Source organism: Callithrix jacchus, chromosome X (genome assembly GCF_049354715.1).
Source record: "Callithrix jacchus isolate 240 chromosome X, calJac240_pri, whole genome shotgun sequence".
Taxonomy (NCBI): Eukaryota; Metazoa; Chordata; class Mammalia; order Primates; family Cebidae; genus Callithrix; species Callithrix jacchus.
The window spans coordinates 36,796,590-36,823,800 of NC_133524.1; the positions used below are offsets into that span (position 1 = coordinate 36,796,590).

General features: G+C 35.9%; 1 pseudogene; it reads left to right on the top strand.

The window, feature by feature from the left end:
- Nucleotides 1-9,899: 9,899 nt before the first annotated feature.
- LOC100411054 (nuclear transcription factor Y subunit gamma pseudogene) lies at nucleotides 9,900-10,897 on the top strand (annotated as a pseudogene).
- The last annotated feature ends 16,314 nt before the right edge of the window (nucleotides 10,898-27,211 follow it).

The window sequence follows — 27,211 nt, forward strand, 5'->3', positions numbered from 1 at the left end:
TATGAAAAATGATTTAATAAAATGTTTCAGAATTTCAGCAGAGCACTTAAAATTCATCATTTCAGTGCTTTGCTTTTACTTAAAGATGAATGTCATTTTAATGAACCTAGGAGGACATGTCCATGCCTTGACTTTCAGAATAAAAGTATCTTCCACTTGCATTAATTTAGTTCCTACTTGATAAAACTATAACTTTTAATGCCATGTGGATCACCTTAGTTATTATGCATTCAAATAATATATATTGGGAAAAATGAGTGATATGTGACATATACCATAGCTATTGATCAACAGAGTTAGAGTTCAGCATGAGGAAAATTTACTAAGAAAGGTATTTTACGTTTATGGTTGATAGAATTCAAACTAATGCTTCAAAGGGCTGTGCTTTCAAAGAGTTTCACAAATTTAGCAGGGGATATGAAGACCTTGAATAGCCATTCAGTCTGTCCTCACTTAAGCTGGAATGTCTTATGTGCATTTAGACATTCCAGCTTAAGTGAGGACAGACTGAGTGGCACATGTGTTTTGTCATAATTAACACACCAGTTTTGGGTTAGCAGATTGTATACCTCACTTTAGTAGATGATCATTTCACCTGTTAAGTTTCTCTGATTTGGAAATAAAGATAAAAGTAGATTACTTAGGGGAGTGACATTAGCAATACAATAGAATAGGAAGTACCAGACTTCATTCTTCCACAGAGACACCGACAACAACATAAGAATTAAAATACTTTTGTGATAATTCCAGAAACCAGTCAAGAGGTTTTAGTAACCCAGGTAAGCACAAAACAAAAAACAGCTGCATTTAAATAGGTTAGAAGAGCTGGTTCACTTTACCAGTAACCACCCCACCCACAAGCCAACGCAATTTGACACGATTGAGAGGATATACAAATACAGCTTGTGGCTTCTTTCTTGGGTAGAAGGGGTGAGAAGACTAGAATGTGTATCAGCATTCAGCCTTTTTTAGAGGGCTGTTCTAGGAACTTTTTTTTAATGTCACCTGAGTGCTGACAGAACCAACCTGGTTCAAATGCATGGGAGTGGCTGAAAGCAAGGAAGAGTGAAGATGGCTTGCTGTAGTACCAGAGGCTATGCAGTGCTACAGACAGGCCAAAAAGTTCAGAACAATGGGGAGAGAGCGTCCAGTTTACAGCTTCTCCCACAGGAAGAAAGCAGAAGCGGGGAGCATGCTTCTGGTGTTCCAGCTCTTCAGAGGATTCCTGAGGTACTGGTTTCTGTCTTGTCTTACCTGTGGTGCTGACAGAGAGGCAGCATAGTTTGGATGCCTGATTATTACTCAAATCAGTCTCCCTGAGCATTCGGGGATTGGAGTTTTTAAAGATAATTTGGCAGGAAGGGACTCAGTAAAATTCCCTCCCAAGGTTAGTTCAGCCTACGCCTGGGAATGAACAAGGAAAGCTTAAAGGGTAGAAGCAAGATGGAGTCAGGTCTGATTTCTTTCACAGTCATACTTTCCTCAGTTACAATTTTGTGAAGGCAGTTTCAGTTACACTGAAAGAGAAAAAAAAATCCAATACAATCAACCAAGAATACAAGGTCTAACAAAATTATTCTTTGACAATTAGAAATTATTAGCATCATTCCTGATAAAAACTGAAGAGGTCCGTCCCCCTGGAACTGCCTCAGAAAATGCTAGAGAGAATCCTATAAGGACCCTAGACAGCAGCATGAAAGTATCTGAAGACATAAAATTTGACAGAAAGTATGACAGAAAGAATCAAACTCTAAAATATTTGGAGATGTTTATTCTGAGTCAAATATGAGTGATCAATAGCCTGTGATACAGCTCTCGGGAGATCCTGAGAATATGTGCCCAAGATGGTTGGGCCAGAACTTGGTTTGATACATTTTTAAGGAGATTTAAGGCATCAGTCAGTACATGTAATATGTGCATTGGTTTGGTCCAGAAAGGCAAGACAACTGGAAGTGGGAGCTTCCAAGTTATAAGCAGACTCAAAGATTTTCTGATTGCCAATTAGTTGAAAGAGTTATTATCAATAGAAAGGAATGTGTGTTACAATAAGGCATTGTGGAGAATACCAGGTAGCAGGCTTCAAAGAGAATAAATAGTATTTCTTATCAGACATAGTCTGTTCTATCAGTAATTCCAAAAGGAAAGTGGGTAAAATGAGGCATGTCTAGCTCCTCCTTCCCATCATTGGCCTGAACTAGTGTTTCTTCAGTTTTACTTTGGAATTCCCTTGGCCAAGTGGGGGCACATCCATTCAGATGGTTTGGGGACCTTAGAATTTTATTTTTGGTTTACAATGGTAAATGTGTAGACAAATAAAGAATACTGTAATGCTGTAATGGAGGTGCTTAAAACTCTCTGAATTCTGATATATAACTAAAAGCATAAAAATAGTTATAATTATCAAACTGTTAATTGATACACAACATATAAAGATATAATTTGTAAAATCAATAACATAAAGTGGGGCTGTGGACACAAATAGTAAAAATTTTGCATGCAGTTGATATTAGGTTATCAGTTTAAAATAGATTGTTACAACAAGGTAGTTTAGGTAAGCCCAATGGTCACCACAAAAACTATACCTGTAGAAGATACACAAAAGGAGATGAGAAAGAATCCAGGCATGTCAACACAGAAATAAAAAAATAAAATTAAAACACACATGCACACACACACACACACACACACACACAAAGAAAGGCAGAGAGGGACATGTTAGCTACAAGACAGTCAACAATTACCAAAATATTAATAGTAAGACTTCCCTATCAGTACTTTTTAAATATCATCAATTAAACCTTGTAATCAAAAGACAAAGAAAGGCTGAATGTATTTTTTAAAAGAGGCAACTATATCCTTACACAGACTCACCTTAGACGTAAAGACACAAATAGGCTGAAAGTGAAATTATGGAAAAAGATATTCCATGTAAATTGTAACTAAATGAGAACTGGAGTGGCCTTACTTAAATCAGATAAAACAGACTTTAAATCAGAAATGACAAGGGCATTATATAATTATTAATGGTCAGTTCACCAGGAAGACATAACATTTGTAAAATATATTCACTTTACATTAAAGCTTCCAAATATATGAAGCAAAAATTGACAGAATTGAAGGAAGAGATTGGCTGTAAAACAATAATATTAGGAGATTTCAGAACCTCATTTTCAACAATGAACAACCAGACAGAAGATAAATAAGGGAAGAGAGGACTTGAACAGCAGTATAGAACAATTGAACCCAGGAGACATACACAGAGCAATCCATCCAACATCTTGTTCTCAGGCACACATGGAAGATTGTCTAGAATAGATCATACATTAGGCCAAAGAAGAAATCTTCATACATTTAAGAAGTTTGAAATTAAACTGAGTATCTTTTCTGACCACAATTGAATAAAACTAGAACTCAATACATGTAGAAAAACTGAAAAATTCACAAATATGTGAAAATTAAAAAACATATACTTGAAAAACCAATGGGTCAAGGAAGAAAGCACAAAGAGAATTAGAAATATTTTGACCCAAATGAAAAGAAAACACAACACACCAAAACTTATGGGATACAGCAAAAGGCGTACTTAGAGGAAGGTTTACAGTGATAAATGCCTGCATTGTAAAAAAAGAAAGGTCTCAAATCAATAATATACCTTTACAAATCAAGGAACTAGAAAAAGGAGAATGACATAAACTCAAAGATAGCAGAAGGAAGAAAGTAATAAGTATCAGAACAAAAATAAATAAAATAGAGAATAGAAAAACAATAGAAAGGAAACAATAAAACCAAGAGTTGCTTTTTTTGTAAAGATAAAGAAGCAGATAAAACTTTAGCTAGAGTACCTTAGAAAAAAGAAGACTCAAGAAGTCTAAAATAATTAAAATCAGAAATGAGAGACCATAGAACTTATGCCACAGAAATAAAAAATTATAATTTAATATATTAAAATATGTATTGTTTATATTAAAAATATTAACTATTATGAAAATAAACTGGATGATTATAAGAAATGAGCAAGTTTCTGGGAACATAAAAATTACCATGAATGAATTATAAAGAATAGAAGATATGAATTGATCTATAACTATTAAGAAGGTTGAATTAGTAATAAAAAATATCCAAACTAAGAAAAGCCCAGGTACAGTTGGTCATAGCAGAGAATTCCACCAAATATTTAAAAAATATTTAATGTTAATTTTTTGAAAACTCATCAAAAAATGGAAAAGGAAACATGTCTTAAGACATTTTATGAGGCCAGAGTTACTCTAGTAACAAAGCCAAATAAAGATACTACAATAAAAATAAACTATAAGACAGCATTCCTGGTGAACACAAAAGCAAAAATCCTCAATCAAATATTAGCAAACTAACCTCCACCACATACTTAAAAGATTGTACACAATGACCAAGTGGGATTTATTCCTGGAATGCAAGATTGTTTTAACATATGAAAATCAATAAATATAATACTTCATGTTAATAGAATGAAGGACAAGATGACATGATCATCTCAGTTAGTGTAGAAAAAGAATTTGACACATTTAACACCCTTTCTTAATAAAAATACTCAACAAATTGAAAATAGAAGAAAACTACCTCAACATAATTATGATCATGTATAAAAAGCCCACAACTAATGTCACACTCAGCAACGAAAAACCAAAAGCTTTTACTGCAAGATTAGGCAATGTTTACCACTCTAATCTTTCTAGGCAATGTAGTACTGGAAGTCCTAGCAGGAGAAATTAGGCTAGCAAACAAACAAAAGTCAGCCAAATTTGAAAAAAGGAAGTACAATTATTTTTCTTTGCAGAAGACATGATCTTATATGTACAGAACCCTAAAGATTTCACACACGAATACATAAGGAAACTTGTTAGAACTAATAAACAAATTCTGTAAAGTTTCAGGATAAAACCTCAACACTCAAATTTATCAGTTAGGAACTTTTTGGAGGACACGTGATAATGTATTCATATAATTTGAAATATTAAGTCAGTGTAATTGGAATATTAATCACCTTAAATACTTGTCTTTTGTTTATGCTAGAAACATTTGAGTTGTTACATTCAAACTACTTTGAAATATACAATGGATTATTGGAAACTATAGTCACCCTACTGATCTATAAAATACTAGGTTTATTTCTTCTATCAAATTCCATATCTGTACCCATATATCAGCCTCTCTTTATCTTCCCTCTCCTCGGCACCATTCTTGGACTCTGGCAACCACTAACCTATTTTCCATCTTCATGAGACCCACTTCTTTAGCTCTCACATATGAGTGAGAACATGTGATATTTGTCTTTCTGTGTTTGGCTTATTACACTTAACATAATCGTCTCCAATTCCATCCAGGTTGTTGTAAATGACATGATTTTATTATTTTTTATGGATGAATAGTATTTTGTTGTGTATGTATACCATGTTTTCTTTTTTATTCAACTATTGATGAGCACTTAGGTTGATTCTATATTTTCGCGATTGTGAATGCTGCTGTAATAAACATGAGAGTACAGGTATATCTTCGATGTGTTGATTTTCTTTCTTTTGGATATATACTCAGTAGAATTTCTGGAACATATTGTAGTTCGAATTTTAGTTTTGTGAGGAACCTCTGTACAGTTTTCCATAGTGGCTGTACTAATCTACATTCCCACCAACAGTGTATGAGTGTTCCCCTTCCTCCACATTTCTCGCTAGCATCTTTTATTACCTGTCTTTTGGATAACAGCCATTTTAAATGGAGTGAGATGATATCTCATTGTGGTTTTGATTTGCCTTTCTCTGATGATTACTGATGTTAAGCATTTTTAAATATACCTATTGACCATTTGTAGTTCTTCTTTTGAGAATTGCTTAGATATTCTGTCCATTTTAATAGAATTATTAAGGTTTCTTTTTGCTATTGAGTTGTGTTCCTTATATATTCTGGTTAATAATCCCTTGTCAGATAGATAGTTTGAAAATGTTTTCTCCCATTCTGTGGGTTGTATCTTCACTTTTTTCATCATTTCCTTTCTTCACAGAAGCTTTATAGCTTGGTATAATCTCATTTGTGTATTTTTGCTTTGGTTACATGTGCTTTTGTGGTCTTATATTAAAAAGGCTTTGCCCAGACCAATATTCTGGAGCATCCCCAATGTTCTCTTCTAATAATTTCATAGCTTCAGATCTTAGATTTAAGCCTTTAATCCATTTTGGTTTGCTTTTTGTATATGTGGAGAAATAGGGGCCTGTTTTTTTCTTTTGCATATGGAGATCCTGTCTTCTCAGCACTGTTTATTGAAGAGGTTGTCCTTTCCACATTATATGTTCTTGGTGCCTTTGTCGAGAAAGAGTTGGTTGTAAATATATGATTTTATATGTGGGTTCTTTATTCTGTTCTATTAGTCTATGTGTCTGTTTCTGTGCCAGTACCATAGTTAGTTATTTCATTAGTATAGCATTGTATTATATTTGAAGTCAGGTAGTGTGATACCTCCAGCTTTGTTCTTTTTGCTCAGAATTGCTTTGGCTATTCAGGGTGTCTTGTGGTTCCAACATGAGTTATAGGATTGTTTTTCGCTTTTTCTGTCAAAAATGTCATTGGTATTTTGATATGATTTGCATTGAATCTCTAAATGTTTTTGGGTTGTATTATTATTTTAATAATATTAATTCTTCCAATCCATTGGCATGGAATACATTTTTTTCTTTTCGGTATATTTATAAATAGCCTTTAAGCTAATTATTTCCTCTGCTTGATTTATGCTGCTGTTGAGAGCCTGTAATACATTTTTTAGTGCAGCAAATATATTTCACTGTTCCAATATTTCTTTTTTAGATATTTTTAATTTTTAATTTTTATAAATACATAGTAGATAGATCTTCAATAAATAAATTGAAGATTTCTGTTGAGTTTTATTATTACTATTTCTACCTCTTTGTTAAACTTCTCTGATAAATTTCTGGATTGCTCTTTTGTGTTATCTTGGACATCAATAAGTTTTCTTAAAAGCGCTATTTTGAATTCTTTGTCAGAGAGTTCCCATATCACAGTCTTGTTCGGGTTAGTCAGTGGTTTCTTGCTTTGCTCATTTTGGGAACTATGGTTCCTTGATGTTGTTGTTTCTTGTGGATGTACAACTATGTCTTTGCACTGAAGGGCTAGTTATTTTTTCAAGTCTTCTCTGTCTGGCTTGTTTTGTTATTTACTGTGTATGTTTGCTCAGTGATTCTTCACCATTTTCCTGTTGATTTTCTTTCTCTTTTTTACCACCAGGTTTCTGGCTCCTTTTTGTCATTAGAGAGTGCTTGAAGCCCAGTTTTGCCTCAGTTTCAGCACAAAATCACAGTGTTGCTTATTTTTTATTTTTTGAGATGGAGTTTCGCTCTTGTTACCCAGGCTGGAGTGCAATGGCGCAATCTCAGCTCACCACAACCTCCGCCTCCTGGGTTCAGGCAATTCTCCTGCCTCAGCCTCCTGAGTAGCTGGGGATTACACACATGCGCCACCATGCCCAGCTAATTTTTTGTATTTTTAGTAGAGCTGGGGTTTCACTATGTTGACTAGGATGGTCTCGATCTCTTGACCTCGTGATCCACCCGCCTTGGCCTCCCAAAGTGCTGGGATTACAGGCGTGAGCCACCGCGCCTGGCCCCAGTGTTGCCTATTCTGAACATGAGAGGTTCCAAAGGGGTTAACCCAGTAGTATGAGAAGTCTGTGATATGGTTTGAATAACTGTTGACACTCCAACCTCATGTTGAATTTTAATCACCAATGCTGGAGGTGAAGTCTGGTGGGAGGTGTTTGTATCATGCAGGTAGGATCCCTCATGACTTGGTACTGTTTTTGTGATAGTGATTACTTGTGAGAACTGGTCATTTAAAGGATCACGGCACCTCCTCCACTATTCTCCCTCTTGGTCCTGCTTTCACCAAATGACATGACTGCTCCCTCTTCAACTTCTGCTATGATTGTCAGCTTCCTGTGGCCTCTCCAGAAACCGAGCAGATGCCAGCACTATGCTTCCTATAAAGCCTGCAGAACCATGAGCCAATTAAACCTCTTTTTCCCCTAAATTACCCAGTCTCAGGTATTTCTTTATGGCAATGCAAGAATGACCTAACACGTCTGGCTAAGGGTTTATTCCCCGAGGACCTGTGTAACAAATATCCTACAGTGTAGTGCTACTGAACAGTCTCTCTGATTTGGCATCTCCTATGGCTGAATTACAGAGCAGAGTTTCCAGTGCTGAGGATGGTACTTATACCTTCTCCCTTTATCTCTAGTTATCCTCAGGGATACATCTCTCTTCAGGCACTCCTAATGCTTCCTGTGGAGTGAGCCATGGGCAAGTCTCTTATCCTGGAATCTGAGATAATGGAGAACCTAATTGTGTACCTCAATTTGACTTTTTCCTGTATGGAAACTGAGTCAGGGGAAATTTTTTGCACACTCGGTGTTGGAGAGATTGGCAGGAGGGGCATTGCAAATATGGAAGTTTGATTCTCTTGCTGTCTGCTTGGAGTTTTTCACATCTATGTGGCCCTGGGAGCTGTCTAATTCCCATATTTGGCTACTGGGATATTGCTGATGATAATCTCAGTGATGTACATCCATTCTTGGTTTTCTGTGGGGTGAGGCAGTTGTAAAGCTAGCTTACTTCTACATCACCATTTTTCCTCAATTGGGTTTCTATACACTAAAAATGAAAAATCTTAAAAAAAAAAAGAAAATATTCCTAGTTACATAGCATCAAAATATAACAAAATACTTTAGAATAAAATTAATGAAGGTGGTAAAAGATGTGTACAATGAAAACTATAAAACACTGATGAGAGAAATTAGAGAAGACACAAATAAATGGAATGACATCCTGTGTTCATGGGTTGGAAGAATCAATATTGTTAAAATACCCATATAACCTAAAGCGGTCTACAGATTAAGTCCAATTCCTATTAAAATATCATTTTTTAAGAAATAAAAAAAGTCGAAAATTTATATGGAATCTCAAAGGATCCTGAATAGTCAAGCTGATCTTGAAAAAGAATAAAGCTGAAGGCCTCGCACTTCCTGATTTCAAAGCATATTACAAAATTCTATGGTAATCGAAACAGTATGGTACTAGTATAAAGGCAGACATGCTGACTAATGAAACAGAATACAATGTCCAGAAATAAACCTTTATGTATTTGGCCAATTCTGACAAAGGTACCAAAACTACACAATGGCATAAAGATGGTCTCTTCAACAAATGATTCTGGGAAAACTTAATATCCACACATAAAAGAAGAAAGAGGGACCTTTGTATTACCCCACATACAAAAATCAACTCAGAAAGGATTAATGACATAAATGTTAGACTTGAAATGGTAAAACTCCTAGAAGAAAACATTAAGGAAAGCTTCATGAAATAGGAATCGGCAATGATTTGTTGGATATGGCACCCAAAACACATGCAACAAAATCAAAAATAGACAAATGGGACTACATCAAACTTAAAAACTTCCACCCAGCACAGGAAATAATTAACATACTAAACAGGCAGCCTACAAAATGGGAGAATATATTTATAAACCATTTACCAGATAAGAAGTTAATATAAAGAATATATAAAGAACTCCTACAACCCGATAACATTAAAAAGCATGATTCAAAAATGTCAAATGTTCTGCATGTTGCACCATACTGGGAGTCCAGGTGCCAAGGATGGGGGAAAGAAAAAGAAGGGCCATGTGCAAATGCCATGGCTGCCATCTTGGTTGAGCCCCCGCTTCATGCCCTCCATTTCCCGTGATGCATGCTTCTTCCCTCTCTACTTTGCCTGGGGCCTCTGCATTGCCCTGCTTAGCAGGAGTGCAGGGAGAGTTCCTGCTCTTCCCTGGACTCCTGTGTGGAGGCATTTTTCAAAATGTCCACAGAAGGTGGATTTTGTGGTACTAGCAGTAGTAATGCCCTGTAAAGCCTACAGTCCTTTCTGGCTTTGAGTCCTGGAAGAAATCCAGAATTTAACAGTGAAAGATTTACTAGCACAGGAACTTCCATGGCCGGTATTAAGAAGATTTTGAAACTGAATGATGTAAAGATGATCAGTAGAGAAGCTCCTGTGCTCTTTGTCAAGGCAGCCCAGATTTTTATCACAGAGTTGACTCTTTTAGCCTGGATTCACACAGAGGCTAAAAAGCACTGGACTCTATAGGGAAATGATGTCACCATAGGAATTACAAAATTAGATCAGTTTGACTTTCTCATTGATATTGTTTTAACAGATGAACGGAACCCTCCAAAGCATCAGGAAGAAGTGCGCCAGTCTGTAATTACTGCCAAGCCCATCTAGAATTACTTCACACTGGCTTAGCAGCCTACCATGGGCCAAGTCTAGGGACAGCAGCAAGGCCAGGAGACCACCAGCTCTATGACCACCATTCAGCTTGTGTAGATCATCATGTAGCCTCTGTGGGGACAGATCATGCCCCAGACAATGCAGGCTGGAGGTCAGCAGGTGCAGATTGTCCAGTCCCAACCACAGGGTCAAGCCTAACAGTCCCAGAGTGACACTGGACAGACTATGCAGGTTATGTAACAGATTATTACTAAAACAGGAGAGATCCAATAGATCCCAGTGCAGCTGAACTCAGGCCAGCTAGAATATATTTACTTAGTCCAGCCTGTATCAGGTATTCAAGTCATGCAGGAACAGGTCTAGATGCTTGCCACAATGCCCAACAGATTACACAAACAGAGGTCCAGTAAGGACAGCGGCAGTTCAACCAAGTCACAGATGTATACAAGCTCTACCAGATCGAGCAAGTCACCATTCCTGTGGACTAGGACCTTACCCAGCCCATGTTCAACAAGTCAGCAAACCAGCTCTCCTATAGTCAGGATGCCTGGGTGACCTACAACTGAGAGTCTGAGCTGGCAAGGCCAACGACATCCAACACAGTTTTTGCCATACAGTCTTGGGTTATGGGCACAGCCTCCCTCCCCAGAGGACCCGGCTGACCTCAATATCTCCTACAGGCTAGGACACTGGGGCACTTAGATCCCACACCTGGGGCCTGAGATTCTTCAACAGAAAAATGTCATTCTTTTTGTTTTCTTTTTTCCATTTACTTTCCTCCAAGGAATCAATATTTCAATATGTCGAGCTGTGTGTCCAATGCTAATGAAGTGAAAATATTAAATAACATATAGCATTTTGTTGAAGAGTGTGGTTTAAGAAATATTTCCCCCTTTATTTTTCCTTTTTCCACGCCACTTTTTTTTAGGTGCAAATCTCCCAGGAGTGTCCTTTATTTCCTGACTTTTGGAACAACTGCTGCCCCCAAGATTTACTACCATGTTCTACCCTCAGATTGAGTTAGTGTATAGCTTTGTTTTCACTGGTGATGCTTCCCCTTCCTTTGCTCTCACCCCTGAGCTCTGTGTTTCGGCATCCTAAGGCCACGGAAACATTTCTTGTGTTTAAGAGACAAATTTATTCCCCACGGAGGGTAGGTGAGTTCATTCCTACACCCTTCTTTTCCAGGGACCCAAGAAGACTAGAACTTTGGGCATTTGCTGCCCACTCCCCTTATTTTAAAATGCATAAAAATTTTGCTAGTCTACCTTGCTACATGGACTTCAAACTACATAAAATGCAATAAATCTCATTTTAGATTAAAATAATAGGCAAAGGACTTGAACAGACATTTTTCCAAAGAAGTTATACAAATAGGCAAAAATCACATGAAAAAGTGTGCAACATCATTAGTGATCAAGAAAATGCAAATCACCGTCTCAATGAGGTATCATGTCATACCTGTTAGGATGGCCACTATCAAAAAAGCAGAAAATAACAAGTGTTGGTGAAGATGTGGAGTAGAAATCGTTGCACATTGTTGGCAGGATTGTAAAATGGTACAGCCACTATGGAAAACAGTATTATGTTTCCTCAAAACTTTGAAAATAGAAGCACTACTACATATGATCCAGGAATCTTACTTATGGGTATTTATCCAAAAGAATTAAAAATTGAATCTTGAAGACATATTTGTACATCCAAGTTCACTGCAGCAATATTCACAATAGCCAAGATGTGGAAGCAACCCAAGTGATCATGGATATAGGAATAGATAAACAAAATGTGGTACATATACAAAGAGCATTAAAAGAGAAGGAAATCCCAACACTTTGGGAGGCTGAGGCAGGTAGATCACCTGAGGTCAGGAGTTCAAGACCAGCCTGGCCAACGTGGTGAAACCCCATCTCTACTAGAAAATACAAAAATTAGCAGGGCGTGATGGTGGGCGCCAGTAATCCCAGCTACTCAGGAGGCTGAGGCAGGGAGAACTGCTTGAACCTGGGAGGTGGAGTTTGCAGTGAGCCAAGATCACGCCACTGCACTCCAGCCTGGGTGACAGAGCGAGACTCCATCTCAAAAAAAAAAAAATAAATAAATAAAGAGAGAGAGAGAAGGAAATCCTGGCAAACAACATGGATCAACTTTGAGGACATCATTATGCTAAGTGAAATAAGTCAATCACAAACACATATACTGGATGATTTTGCTTATATAAGACATCTAAAACAAACTTATAGTAACAGAAAATTGAATTATGCTTGTCAGAATATGGGGAAGGGGAAATGGGCAGTTTTATCAATGCGTAAGACTTTCAGTCATGCAAGATGAAAAAGTTCTAGATACCTGCTGTACAACATTGTGCCTGTAGTTAAAAACACTGTACTTGTCAACCTAAAAATTGTTTAGAAGGTATATTTATAGTGGTTTTTTTTTTTTTACCACACACAAAGAAAACTGGGTTGATTGGTGTGGAGGACATGGAACTACACCTCTCAGATATTCCTTCATGATAGGACTTGCTGCCCAGCTATGTGGAGTTCTCTTAGCTGACTATCTTCTCTCGTCCGCTCCCATAGAGTTTGTCTCATCCGCACAGTGTCTCCTGGTTAAACACCAGCTGGCAACCCATGTCCACTGACTGATGGGGCTGAGAGACCCAGAGATTTTATCCTGATTGCAGAGAATCAGAAAGATAATACCAGCTCCTACTTGATTTTGCAAATGAATCATAGAACCTGCATAGCTATTCTACTTCCTTTGTTCAAATATGTTTCCTCCCATTTTCTTAAGCAGAACTTGATCTCTGTCTGCTTCCTGCAAAATCAATCGCGAAAATTCTTCATTGAATGTCACACTTTTGGCGACTCTGCTGATTGTTACAATACAGTGTTGTCTGGTAGTTGAAATAAATCGTCAATGAGGATCTCAAATTCTTTCCATCTGTCCATTCATCCATCTGTCATCCTACGTATGCAGTCAAAACTTCCAAGTATATTGTATGTGCTATGTGCTGGCTTCTGTCTTTTCAAAGCTTTTAATCAAACAGAAGAAATAAGACATTTATGTGCAAGATGACTATGAAAGGAGGAGGGCAGAAATAGACAAGTAAATAAACTCTACCAGACTGATACAGTATAAAAACACAGAATTACAGTAGTGGTAGTAAGAAGGAAAATGGAAGGATAGGGGAAAAAGGAGTGATTTTTGGTGAAAAAAAATAACAGGAGGTGGTGAGGTGGTGACTGATGGCAATGTGAGACATCTAAAATCCTTTGAAAGGAAAAAACAGCTGAAAAGCATCATATAGGTGCATATAGTCATTCATAGATCAATCACCGTAGCTTGCTCTAAACATCTTAAAAGTTTAGCCATTAAAAAACAAACTTTAAACCTTGTTAAAGAAAGTCATGTTGTAGTTGTAACTACCAGGTGGTTTCAAAAATCCCAGGTCTTTCTTGTTGGTTTGTTTACTGTGCTCAATGAAGTATTTCTTATATTTTATTTGTTAATTAAGTGACCTATATCCCACTGATATCCCACATATAACATTTCTAGTAATTAGTAAAATTACAAACTTCCTTAACCAATTTATTGAAATCGCTATGCACATTGATTCTATTTTAAATATTTTTGATATCTCTCTTTCTCTTTCCTTTATTCTATAGTTCTCTTGATAACTGCTAACTGCAACAGTTAAAATTCAAGGTTTAATACGGGTTTATTTTTAAGGGTTTATTTTTCCAACTTCCAAGTCCAGCAGCAAATCTTGGCTCCATGATCTTAATATTTTCTCTATAACAGTGAGAGTAAGTCCAACTGAATTTTGTAGCCATCGATGTTTGTAAATATCTAAATCTGACCTTTTCCAGTGCCTTAGTAGACATAATGCTTTCCTGTTACTATACTTTATCCTGTGTTCAGCTGAAGAGCAGTGGTTTTATACTTTTTAAATACTGAAAATGCTTTAACGTAAAGCTACTAGATCCTGTGTGAGAGTACTTAACATTTTACTCTGTTGTTGTTTTGAGAAAACACGTGACCAAAAGTTACTCTAAATTCAACAACACTTTAAAGGAAATTTTTATTGTATTAACTATTAGGGCGTGCCCTGAAATCCATAAGATCATGTTTAAATACATCTTAAGGAAATTGTTTGTCAGGCTGTTTGTTGTGCGTGAGGACAAGTGGAGCGCGTTAACTGCTTTTTATGTTTTTGGCTGCCTCTCTGGTGTCCCCAGTCCAGAAATTGGAAACCATTTTCAAAGATGATGGAGACTTATTAACACTTTTAGCATTGCAATTAATGATAATGAGCAGAGATGTTTTGGGTAGATTTCATTGAGCCCTTATTGGAAAAGAACAAAGCAATTAAATATATGTAAAGTTTGTCTATTTCCCTATCATTGGATTTATATCCAGTGGGAATATTCTGAAAAAGATCATTTATTTTGGAAAATTAGTGTGATAAGGCAGCCTTATACTATACTTGGTACATTGTAGTTCCCAGATAATTTTATTTTTTACTTTCCATCTGTGACACTTCTCTGTGGTCAAGTGTCCCTGGGTAATCACATCTTCTGCAACCATATTCCCTCTGAAAGTGATGCAAGATGATTGCCTGGCTTCCTAAGCTTCTGGGGTCATTTCATTATGGCCTAGGTAATCTAATAACTGTATTCTTGCTTAGGCATTAATATCTAATTTTCAAGCTATAAGTTTATAAACAACAACATTCTTCTTTAGCATTGTTCCAATCAACGAGAATACCCATTTCATGGTGTGGTTTCAAGCATTTGACCAGATGGTTAGAGAAAATTTTTTAATAAGGGATTCTATAAGATGGAGTTCTATCATGATGCAAAGAGTATGACCTCTTTAAATAACTTATAAAGACAACTTTGGCTTTAGTCTGTGTTACTATGTGTTTATAAAACTGCCTTCATTTAGGATAGTTTGATTCCAGATATTCCAAGCGTAACTGTGACTTCTTTTGGTTTAGTTCATTTCAAAAACCATAAAATCTTCTAAGATATAAAATGAAAATAATCTACAAATATTATCTAGCCTATTATTTAGATAGATCATGACTGTCTTAAGGTGCATTAGAAAATTTGAATGAATAGCTTAATAAAAATGTGCCTGCTGTGTTCATATGAGTTTATGTCATCATGGTGAAAGTTTTAGCTTTTTGTTACCAGCAGATTGCAGATACTGATTCACATAATATATTTAAGGCTTCTGTTCCTGCTCAAGATCCTTTGGTATTCACCATTAAATATGTAAGGATGAAAACAGAAGAAAAGCTATTGTTTCATATAGGTTTACAAATGATTTTTAGTATTTTACTTGTTAAGTATTTTAAGGCTGATCACATTACCAGAGCAATCTACCATACATTACATTTCTATTCTTTGGACATAATACAGTGCAATTCAGTGCTTTGTTAAAGTAATCTTGTGTATCTTTCTGAATACTTAAAGTATAAATTTTGCCTTTGTGTATTTTTATCATAGTTATTTACATATATAAAGATACAAAGTTTAAAAATTTAGGGTATACATATGTGCATATATGTATATACACACATACACACATATGGTATCTTGCTGAAACAAATATATTTAGGGATTGGTAATTTCTCCTTTTTGTCACAATTCATTTTTGTTTGTTTCTTTGTTTTTTGAGATGGAGTTTCGCTCTTGTCACACACGCTGGAGTGCAATGGCTCAATCTCGGCTCACTGCAACCTCTGCCTCCTGGTTCAAGCGATTCTTTTGCCTCAGCCTCCTGAGCAGCTGGGATTACAGGCACGTGCCACCATGCCCAGCTAATTTTTGCAGTTTTAGTAGAGACAGAGTTTCACCATGTTGGCCAGGCTGGTATCGAACACCTGACCTCAGGTGATCCACCTGCCTCAGCCTCCCAAAGTACTGGGATTACAGGAGTAAGCTGCTGTGCCCAGCCTCACCATTTATTTTTGGAAACCACAATGTATTAGTCTGTTTCCACACTGCTATAAAGAAGTACGTAAGACTGGGTAGTTTATAAGGAAAGAGGTTTAATTGACCCACAGTTCTGCATGACTAAAGAGGCCTCAGGAAGCTTATAATCGTGAGGAAGATGAAGGGGAAGCAAGCTTGGACCTTCTCACATAGTGACAGGAGAAAGAAGAAGGGAAGAACAAAGTTGGGGAGCCCTTTATAAAACCATCAGATCTCCTGAGAACTCACTCTCTTTCATGAGACCAGTGTAGGTGAAACTGCCCCATGATCCAACCGCCTCCCACCAGTCTTTCCCTTGACATGTGGAGATTAAAATTTGAGATGAGTTTTGGGTGGGAACACAAAGCCAAACCATACCATACACTTTGAATTGTGTTAACAACAGCTTATAGTATATTCCTTTAGGGACATTCTCTTGGAAAGAAAATTTATATTGATACATATTAATCAAAGGTAATGGCTTAAAATACTGAAAGTGGGTCCTAGGAGAGATTTTCAGATTTTTCAAATTTTTTACGGAAATTCCATTCTGTTTATTTTACCAAATTACTGGGTATCCAGCAAGTGAAATGATTCATGTGAAAACAACATATAAACTTAAGATATTGCTAAATGAAAATGTATCTGTATATTTGATGAATATCTGTGGATCTCTTATATGATCTAAAGAAGAATTCTCTGCATTTAGTCTGCTGTGCTGCAAATCAATGGAAGACATTCATATTTGCAACATACTGGAATGGATTTAAGGAAATTTAGATTACATAAGAAAATCTATTTTAGAGCACTAAATCAATGTATAATTGCTAGAACTGTTAAATTTATAAATAACAGAGACTTTATGGCCTGCAGATAGCACATATTTTATATTACAATGCCTAGAAAAGTTAGCCATAACTCTGCTGCTTTTTTCCCCCATCTACAAAAAGATTATTGAAAGGCATATAAGTAAAAGTAACATTATTGTCAGAAATATTTTTAGTCTGCTTTGAATGTTGAAAATGAATGAATAAATCAAAACTTTGGAACTTTATTCCTGATTAACCAAATTACTTGTGACAGAGCCATTTTTATGTCTTATGACACCATGGATAAACTCTACCATTATAAATATACATTGCAGTACTAGAATTAAAATGCACTTATTCCATCAATTGTCCTAACTAACATAAATATGCTATCTATAGTAAATATTGCATATTTGAATAAACATTAGCAGTTTTGTATGTAAGAAAATTTCCAGGTAAATATTTTTGCTCACAGTTATTAAATCAAGAAAATTTTAAATATTCAGATGTGAATAGTGTAAGCTTCTTTACAAAACTTATTGAAGAAACTTCATTTTCTAGAATAACTTTCCCTGAAGCAAGCACAATCATTCAAAATTATTTCACTGATTTTATGTTTTTACTTAAATAATAGGTGGATGGTAACAAGCACTTCTTTTGGATGGTGATAGTGCTGCTAGTGGAGTACACAGTAGAAAACATTTTCAAAGAGGTGATGTAAATATCTTTTCATTTTCCTATTTCAAAGTGTATTTAGTACAATAAAAGGCATTGTGGCACTTCACTCCAAAGCAGTGTTAGCACTGAACTCTTTGTTAACCATGCACAGCCACTGCCACTTCTGCTGACATAATTTTAGGTTTAGTTGCCTCATGAAGAAAGTTTAGATACACAATTATATTAAGACTAGAGAGATCTGCTCTTAGAGTCCATAACCTAGCACTCTGCTTTCTCCTCTTGTTTTAACCCTGTTCCTATGAATTAAAGCACAATCAGATTCCTTTTCGAAGACTACATCTGTCTTTCAAGAATACATTAAGAACCTTATGAACCTTAGTTAAGACCAGAAAGAAAGAAATATTACAATCCTACAGTACATGAGATATTGTCTGTAGGCCTTCAAAGTACTTCAGATGCTATTGGAAAGCAATAAAATAATGTAATTAAGGCTGGGTGTGGTGGCTCACACCTATAATCCCAGCACTTTGGGAGGCTGAGGCAGGTGGATCATGAGGTCAAGAGATGGAGACCGTCCTGGTCCACAGGGTGAAACCCCGTCTCTACTAAAAATACAAAAACTAGCTGGGCATGGTGGTACATGCCTGTAGTCCCAGCTACTCAGGAGGCTGAGGCAGGAGAATTGCTTGAGCCCAGAAGGCGGAGGCTGCGGTGAGCCAAGATCGTGCCATTGCACTCCAGCCTGGGTAACAAGAGTGGAACTCCGTCTCAAAAAAAAAAAAAAAAAATGTAATTAAAAAGCTCTTTATCACAAATATTTAATATGAAGCTTCAAAATTTCAACCCTAAGATAATTTGGAAAAAACAAGTTTAAAAGTAGCTTATTTCACTAATGAGGAGCAAAGACTTCAAGATGTCATTATTCCCCAGCTAATCACTGGGGAGATGAATGGTGCGATTCTATACACCTTCTGTAATGTGTTACAGATACTTGTTAGGCATTCAACTTCAAAATGTTGATACTTAACACCATCATTTGCATTTTATTGGTTATTCTCTACTGTGAATTAAAAAATTCTTCAGTGATGTACACTTGTGTTTGGGGCTTTTAAAAGATAATGTTGTTTGTTTTCCCTTTTTATTCATGACAGTGACCCCTCTTCTATAACCCAGCAGTGAGAGGAAGTGGAAAATAGAATTAAAGCAGAAATGCATGCCTGGGACTGGGAAAAGAAATATGGTGCTTGTGTGTGCATGCAAGTCTCTGTGCGCATGCATTATACTGAAGGAGACAAATGGTTAGTCTGAATCACATAAAACTGCCATTTGTGTAGTTAGTGATGTTATGTAGTTCAGCTCAATATTTTGAGCTTCTTTTGATGCCCGCAGCCTTTGTACTGATATGGTTAGTGCCACTGAAGCTTCAGGCATATTCTATCATTACACTTATAACATGCAGAAACATCTCTTTTTATAAGAGAAAATTAAAGCAAGCACAAAACATCACGAGGATTTCCAATTTCATTATCAGGAAGCTTTTGAGTCTTCTTTGATCTCTTGAAAATAAATACATATCCCAAAAACTCTGATACTTCATTCTAGTAAAACAAATATTAACTGTTATGCCATCGCAAGAGATTGAGATATGCTTGAGAATGGCAACATCAACAAATATTTATCTAGGATCAACCTAATAAATTCTTTGAAAGAAAATAGTAATATCTCTATATGGCAGTTTTAGTTAAAATTTATACAAACATTAGAATTATATGTTAAATAAGTCGAATTTGCATAAATAAAACATTTTCATAATGGAAATTTAAAATTATTTACTAATTTATATAGCTCTAAAATTTGATTCAGATTCAGAAACTGTTTTAATGAAGCAATCTGAAACAGATTTGAATGATCACTCCTTAATTACTTCTTTAATTATTTATATAACAAAAACAAAATAATCTAAGGCATAAGAGTTCTAAAGGCAATGTCCCATAATCCTAGCTTTCTGTGTTTAAGATTGAAAGCACCCATGCTATGAAAATAAAGGTATTACAAATGTACATTTTTAGAATTTTGATATTAGAACTATTATCCCAGCTGTGAATCAATAACATTTGTTGTGTATTGATTTTTATCAGAGACTAAGACATTCCTGTCATAGAACCCTTAGCAGAAGTAAGCTAAATAGTTTTGTTTGATGAACAAACAAATTCTGAAAAAAGGACCAATAAATAATTAATAAAAATATTTGAAAATTAAGTTATACAAAAGGATACATCATAGTAAAAGTGTTATCATAAGAATAATTGATTTTCATTGAATTAGGTCAATTATCTTCATAATTCTTAGTTTCATGTGGTTAGAAAAGACTGCTATTTTTAGACAACCTCTTGAATCAATGTAGAGCAATTGATTTCCAATAGTTCTAAACCAGAGGACTGATGCATGGCCTGAAGTTTTTAGAAAGTGGTGGTAAGTTCTAAGTGTGATACTTGAAAACAGATACACCTATCCTGTACATTTATATTTATAGAAAATAAAACAACTGTATGCATTTACTTCCTCATGATGCTATAAGAGATATCTGTTTTATTTTTCATCTGCTAATAATGTTGACATATGCCATGCTTTCAATTTTGGGACCTGGCTCAAAATTTTTAGCCCTGAAAACTGACAATTTAGCTGCATAAAGGAGTCCTTCCAGGACACTTTACGCACCGTATAAACCCCAAATACCTGAGACAGGTCTCAATCAATTTAGAAAAGTGTTTTTTTTTTTTTTCTTTTGGCCAAGGTTTAGGTCTTGCTCATGACACAGCTTCACGAGGTCCGCATGAAATGTGGCCAAGGTAGTTGGGGTACAACTTGCTTTTATACATTTTAGGGAGACATAATATATAAGTCAATACATGTAAGATTTACAATAGTTCCAAGGGACAGACAACTTGGAAGGGGTGGTTGGGGGGGCGTAGATCTTCCAGGACATAGGCAGATTTAAAAATTTTCTGATTGGCAGTTAGTTGAAAGAGTTATTATTAATAGAAAGGAATGTCTGGGTAAGATTAGGAATTGTGGAGACCAAGGACTTATCATGCAGATTAAGCCTCCAGGTAACAAGATTCTAGGAGAATAGATTGTAAATGTTTCTTATCACACTTAAAGTCTCTGTTGATGTGAATGGTGTAGGGGTATAATGAGGCCTGACCAACACCCTCTTCCTAGATTTTCAGGTTAACTCCCCAAATGCCCTTGTCCAAGATGAGGGATCCATTCAGATGGTTGGGGGGAGACTTCAAATTTTATTTCTGGTTTACATTCTTCCCCTTCTGGCCAAGATTTGCCAAATGCAACATCAATGGCCACCAAATTTTTACTCAGTCCTATAACATTGCCTGGATGGCATGGTTGTCTGCCCCAGGTCCATCCTGTCTCTTGGTAAGACTCTGTATGGCCGAGGAACTTAGAATGTTAATATCTCTTGAAAATAAATAAAAGTAAAGACTTATAGCCAATTGAATGCTTTAGGCCAAATAGAAATGGATGTGGACATGCACTGAATTTTTTTTGAGTAAAACGTCAGTGAACAAAAAACCAAAGACAAGGATACAAAACTGACTTATCTTTAATTTCTATGCTTTGAGCTACTGTGATATTGGTTTAATTATAGACTTATAGCAATGAAGTATATAAAATATAAGCTTTGTTCTGAAAATTTTAATTTTATTCTTTATTTATAAAATCTATTTATAAATTTATGAATTTTAATTATACATATATATGTATATATTTGCATGACTCATTAACAGGGAGTATTATACTGAGGAGGCTTTGTCATGGTGTTTTTTCATCCTCTAAGTAATTATTTTTTTAATTCTACAGGAAGCAGGAAATTCTTGATGGTTCGGATGGATGAAAGAAAAGGTGCCACATAAAAGCTCAGAAAGCAAAGTCTCTTGTTTTATCATCTGTTTAAGCATCTGTGTACCCATTCTTGATTTGGAGGGTCTGACCTTAACCTAATTCTATACCTCAAAACCAGCCCTTACAATCTCATGTACCCACCTCTTTCACAACAGTCCCAGGGTCTAGAGGGAAAGAGTTCTTGTATAATCTTAACAGCAGGAAATTTGCAGTAAAAACAAAAACAAAAACAAAAACAGATCAGGCCCAGTGGAATGCCAAATAAGGCAGATTTGCATCTCTGGACTTCAGAATACCATTATTTTGGCTTCCTTGGAAGTAAAACAAGGAGAGATAAATAACATTAATATTTTGACAATCCAAAGAGTATTTGTGTGCCAGAACAGAAAAAGAAACCTATTCCATTAGGCACCAACTAAAAATAGGAAGAATAATCTGGTACTCTCTAGAGCAGGGTTCCCACACTCTTGTGCCACAGTCCGGTACATGTTTGTGTCCTGTTTGGAATTGGGGTGCACATCAGGAGGTGAGTGGGAGGTGAGAAAGCATTACCAACTGAGCTCCACCTCAGCTCAGTGGTGATATTAGATTCTCATAGGAGTGTGCAAACCCTACTGTGAACTGCACAGGCGAGGTATCTAAATTACACTCTACTTATGAGAATCTAACTAATGCCTGATGATCTGAGGTAGAACAGATTTATCTCAAAACCATGCCCCCTATCCATGGAAAAACTCTCTTCCATGAAACTGGTCCCTGGTGCCAAAAAGGTTGGGGACCACTGCTCTGGAAGATTATTTTAGCCTTAAGTTGACTTTGCTGGAACTTTACCTTAAAATATGTTATCATGGTCAAAGCCTTGATAAAATAACCAGTGTCTCCAAATGCCCTGTTTTAAAAGAAAAGACTCTTACTAAACTTATGCAAATTAACTTTATTATCATAAGATCAGAATACTCATGAACAGATTCTGAGTTTTAAAGAACACAGACAGAAAAGTAAATCTGCTCACAAAAACATGTTAAACTTCACCCAATTGCTCTATATTATAAATAACTCAAAAGAAAAAGATTTGCTTGACTCTTCTTTAGTCAGAGCAATGGCTTTCAAACAGGATGTTGTTTGTTCACCTTGGAACTGCTGTCTACAAACCGAACAGCTGTGGTTAGCTGAGAGTTGTCTATCAGGCACTGTAGAATCTAGCTGCTCCTCACATAGTTAGAATCGGGGGGGAAAGGAGGCTCCCTGCTTATGACTATTCTCCTTGCATTCCCTAGGTAGCAAGATCCTATACCCAAAGGATTTGGGTCTCAGCAAGGGGTTGGGCTAAGGGACTCAGGCCCTTTGCTTAATGTTTATCTTATTTGCCTCAACATTGTCCCAAGCAATGTCAGCTTTGTCATTATAACCTTCAACCATTTATTTTAAAATTTTCAATCTGGGGCAAATAGTGAATGACCATCCAAAAATTTCAATCGCCTTTCTGGGGCAATTCCATTGACTCCCTTTTTCCTTTCCCTTTTCTTTTTTAATTACCCTAATATTTTATTAAGCATCTAGAAGACCCATAAGCGACAGCAAATTTGATAAGACTTCTCAAACAGTCTACAAGAGTAATGTTTCCCAAGGTGCCCATGTTAAAGGAAACATGTTAACCCCAAAATTTAGCATGACCTGGGAAGTAGATATGTTAGGTGGCAGAACATCCCAGTCATGATAAGGTCAGTCTCAACATGGCATGCTGCTTTATCTGGGGTGCTCCTCTTGGCATTTTACAGACAAAGTTGGACAGTCTCCTTCTCAGTGTAAACAAATCTTACAGTGACATTTACCTGGTCCACTAGGTTGGTTGCAGGAATAACTTTGTGTGCACTTGGATCACATATACCATCAGTGATTATTTAACAATGAGCTGTGGGGTCCTACATCAACCCAAAGAAGCTCTTTCATTCTACAGCATTTGTAATTAAGGATTTTGTCCTTATAGCAACTATTTTAATTAAAAATTCCTTATGGTAAGGGTTTCTCAAGAAGCTAATGATGCCAATCTACAAAATGGAACAATTCCTTTGCATTATATCCTCTGGTTTTAATAGTTATTTGGCTTTGCCCTTTCCCTGCATTGACTATCTTCTTGGTTACCACAGGTCTCAGAGGTAACTTTTGTTGCCCTGGCTTAATGTTTCTTTTAATCCATTTAGTTTTTTCTGTGTAACTTTTATTTTTTAGCAATTCTTAAATAGTTTAACTAGAAAAAAAATTACGTTTTCTTTTACAAAAAACACATGCTTGTGTTTTATGAACTTCACCAAAAGCACTTTTTACACTCCTACTATTTTAACTCTGAGTAACTCAAATTCCCAGTGAAGGGGGGAAAAAGAACTCAGATTACTTAATTTAATATAACATGACTTTAACATTTTAAACTGCTGGAGAGAATTTTGAGATTGAATTCACCAAATTAATCTTACCAAAGATTACCAAGGTCATGTGAATTAAAAGGCATCTAAGCTAGCTTCCACCAGTCTGATAAACACTCACTCATTGAAGTCAATTACTAGTGCTCTTTTATGTAATTTGGTAGTGAAATATTACTTCCACATGACACATACAAACATGTAGATACAACAGAAATGCAGAATAAAAAAGGCCGGTCCAAAAGATATTTCATTTGTCTGTTTAAAAAGTCTCTGTCTCACATTAGACTACTAATTTTTAAAAGTTACAGAAGACAACAAAAGTTAAAGGAAGGAGTTCCCATCTCAGGCCTACTCAGAAGAGAGAAGGGGCTGAAGTAGCAGGGTACAGCTTCGAATAATTTCATAAAGAAACAGATTGTAGAATTTAAAAATTAAAAACTTCTTACATTAAGAGTAACAATATTTTTAATAAAATCATGTTTTAACCAATTCTTTAGTTTTCTATATTTTTAATATCAAAGTTCAATTTTTGGAAAAACTATTATGATTTTCTCTATAGCCAATTAATCACATAACATTTTAATAAATTTCTCTTTTACTAACCTTATGAGTTAGACCATTAAGGACATGCTTAGACTTTCTGGTTAGTCCTAAATATTTTTATGTTTTGAACAACTCAGTCATTTTATTTTAGAATTAAAAATCGCCATATAGGATACTTCCTTTTATGAAATTTTCTTTTAAGCTTTCTTACCAAAAAATTCCTCTTTATTTCAATAAGTTTCTATATATCTTTCATATTTTCTGGTTCCTTTTACCTTGTTTTATACATAACTTTTAAATAAACTTTGAATTACACAAAAATGATGTACCTTTTAATAAAAACACATTTTTTAGAAAGAATGTTTTTCTAAAACATGATTTTTTAACATTGGAAAATACCCAAACGTTTAATGAAATAGATATTATTTAATTTATTATAACTTTAGATTCTAAATTGTGACAACTTTCTATATAAGTATTTATTGCATTACATTTACCTAATTATTTTCTTTTAATAGTTTACCTAGATTATTTATAAAAACTGTGATAGTCATCATTTAAAGTTATTTCCCTGTTAATCATTTTAACAGCCTCTGAATTTCAGGGGTGTACCTAAATAAGAAACTTGAAATTAAACATATGATTATTCTACCTATAATTCAAGATTTAGCTGTTTTCATTAAACCAACAATATTAACATCTTATTTATCAAGAATCACAAAAGCAAATATTATTTTGTTTTGGGATGGGCTTATGGTTCTATGACCTTGATGCCAAATTTTGACAACTTATAGTATTTGGCAAGGATAAGTGTGAAGTCTTTTGAACAATGAATGCAAACAAAAATGTATGCTGATAATTCTTAAGGCATTGCTGATATTACTTTACCAGTAATATTAGAGCAAGCTTATTTATTAAAGATTTTCCTTAAGTCATGTGAAATAGAAAAGCATTTAGTCTTACTTAATTCATAAATACTCTTTAACCCCATTTGGTACCTTGTAACCCAAAACACATAACAAAACACATGTATGTACACATAAACACACATATACACACTCATACAAAGGCCCTGTAACTTTTATTTCAGAACTCTGGCTATGAGATATTCATACAAACTCACTGGTTTACAAAAACAATAACAAGAAGAAATGGTTTTGAGGCAAGAGAATAGGGAATAAGGGTAACCAAGGGTTAAGACAGAAGCAAAAGAACAGCAGGTACAGCCAGTTCACATAAGCAAAAGAGCAGCAGGTGCAGACAGTTCTAGGCAAGATTAGGCAGTATACAGGCCACATCCTCACTCCTGTGATAACAAAACAGTAGTTTCCACTTCAGCCTCTGATTGGTCAAAGGCCAGTCCTTCATGGGATGTAACCAATTAGAGGCCTCTAAAGGCGTGTTATCAAATTCTTTTTAGGTGGGGGTGGGGGCTCTTGAGCACGTTGCTCTAACCTACTCCCACTCTGTGGAAGGTACTTTGGCTAAAATAAATCTATGCTTATGTTACTTTGTCTTTCATTGCTTTGTTCTTTTGTTGCTTCTTTGTGTTTGGTTCAATTCTTTGTTCAACACACCAAGAACCCAAGAACTCCCATTTGGTAACAGTTGGTTGCAAACAGAGCATTTTATCTCGGTAGAAAAGAAACAGCAGATTTAAAGTAAGCAGAAAAGAAAACAAAGAGAGAGAACTTAGAAACTTCGGAGTTGCAGGTCGACCTTTGGGCTCTTAATTTTCCTTGATGTAATTTGCCCATCAGTTTAAAATGTGAACTAGAACAGACCTAACGTGTATTAAAAACTCCGGCATGTCCTTCCATTTACACAATAATGTGCAAGTAGAGGCACCATAAAAGCAGATAGGGGGCTCATTCTCCTTGTCTTTCCTCCTTAGAATATTTGTTTCCCACATTTTTTCTTAAAAGGAGGAACTGAGCTGTGGCCTAGGGTTTAGTGTAGTGGAGATTAAGATGTACTGATTGCGGGCCAGACTACCAGTGTGTCACCACTGAGTTGTTCTGCCCTCTTGCATGCCTCCATTTTTCTGCCTTGAAATCCAGCATCTCTGAGAAGGCTCAAAAACGAGAGTGACCAGTTCCTGTATTCATTTCCTGGATGAGCTCTTTTAAACTAATTTTGTTGGGAGTTCCCTGTAGGGCTGCTGCATATCATAAGGGGGTCAATCCCCCAGACACTCCCATGTGGCCCCCAGTCACCCAGGGGCACCTTTTGTCTGGGAGGATCAAAATGTCCTTTCTCTTCAGACCTGAGGAAACTCAGTCTCTCATTTATCTGTGAAAATGACAGTACAGTTCCTCATGCATATGTGCAGACAAGCCAACTGGGATTAATTTTGGGAGGAAAGGCAATGGAGAAAGCTCTTTAGAATGTATCTCTGAACTAGAATTAGAATCCTAAAAGCTTCCTAAAGAAAAAAAATAAATAAATATCTAAGGTCACTTCCTGTAAACTGTCCTCAGCCACCCCTAACTTTGTAGCTCTCATCCATCATTTCACATGCCAAG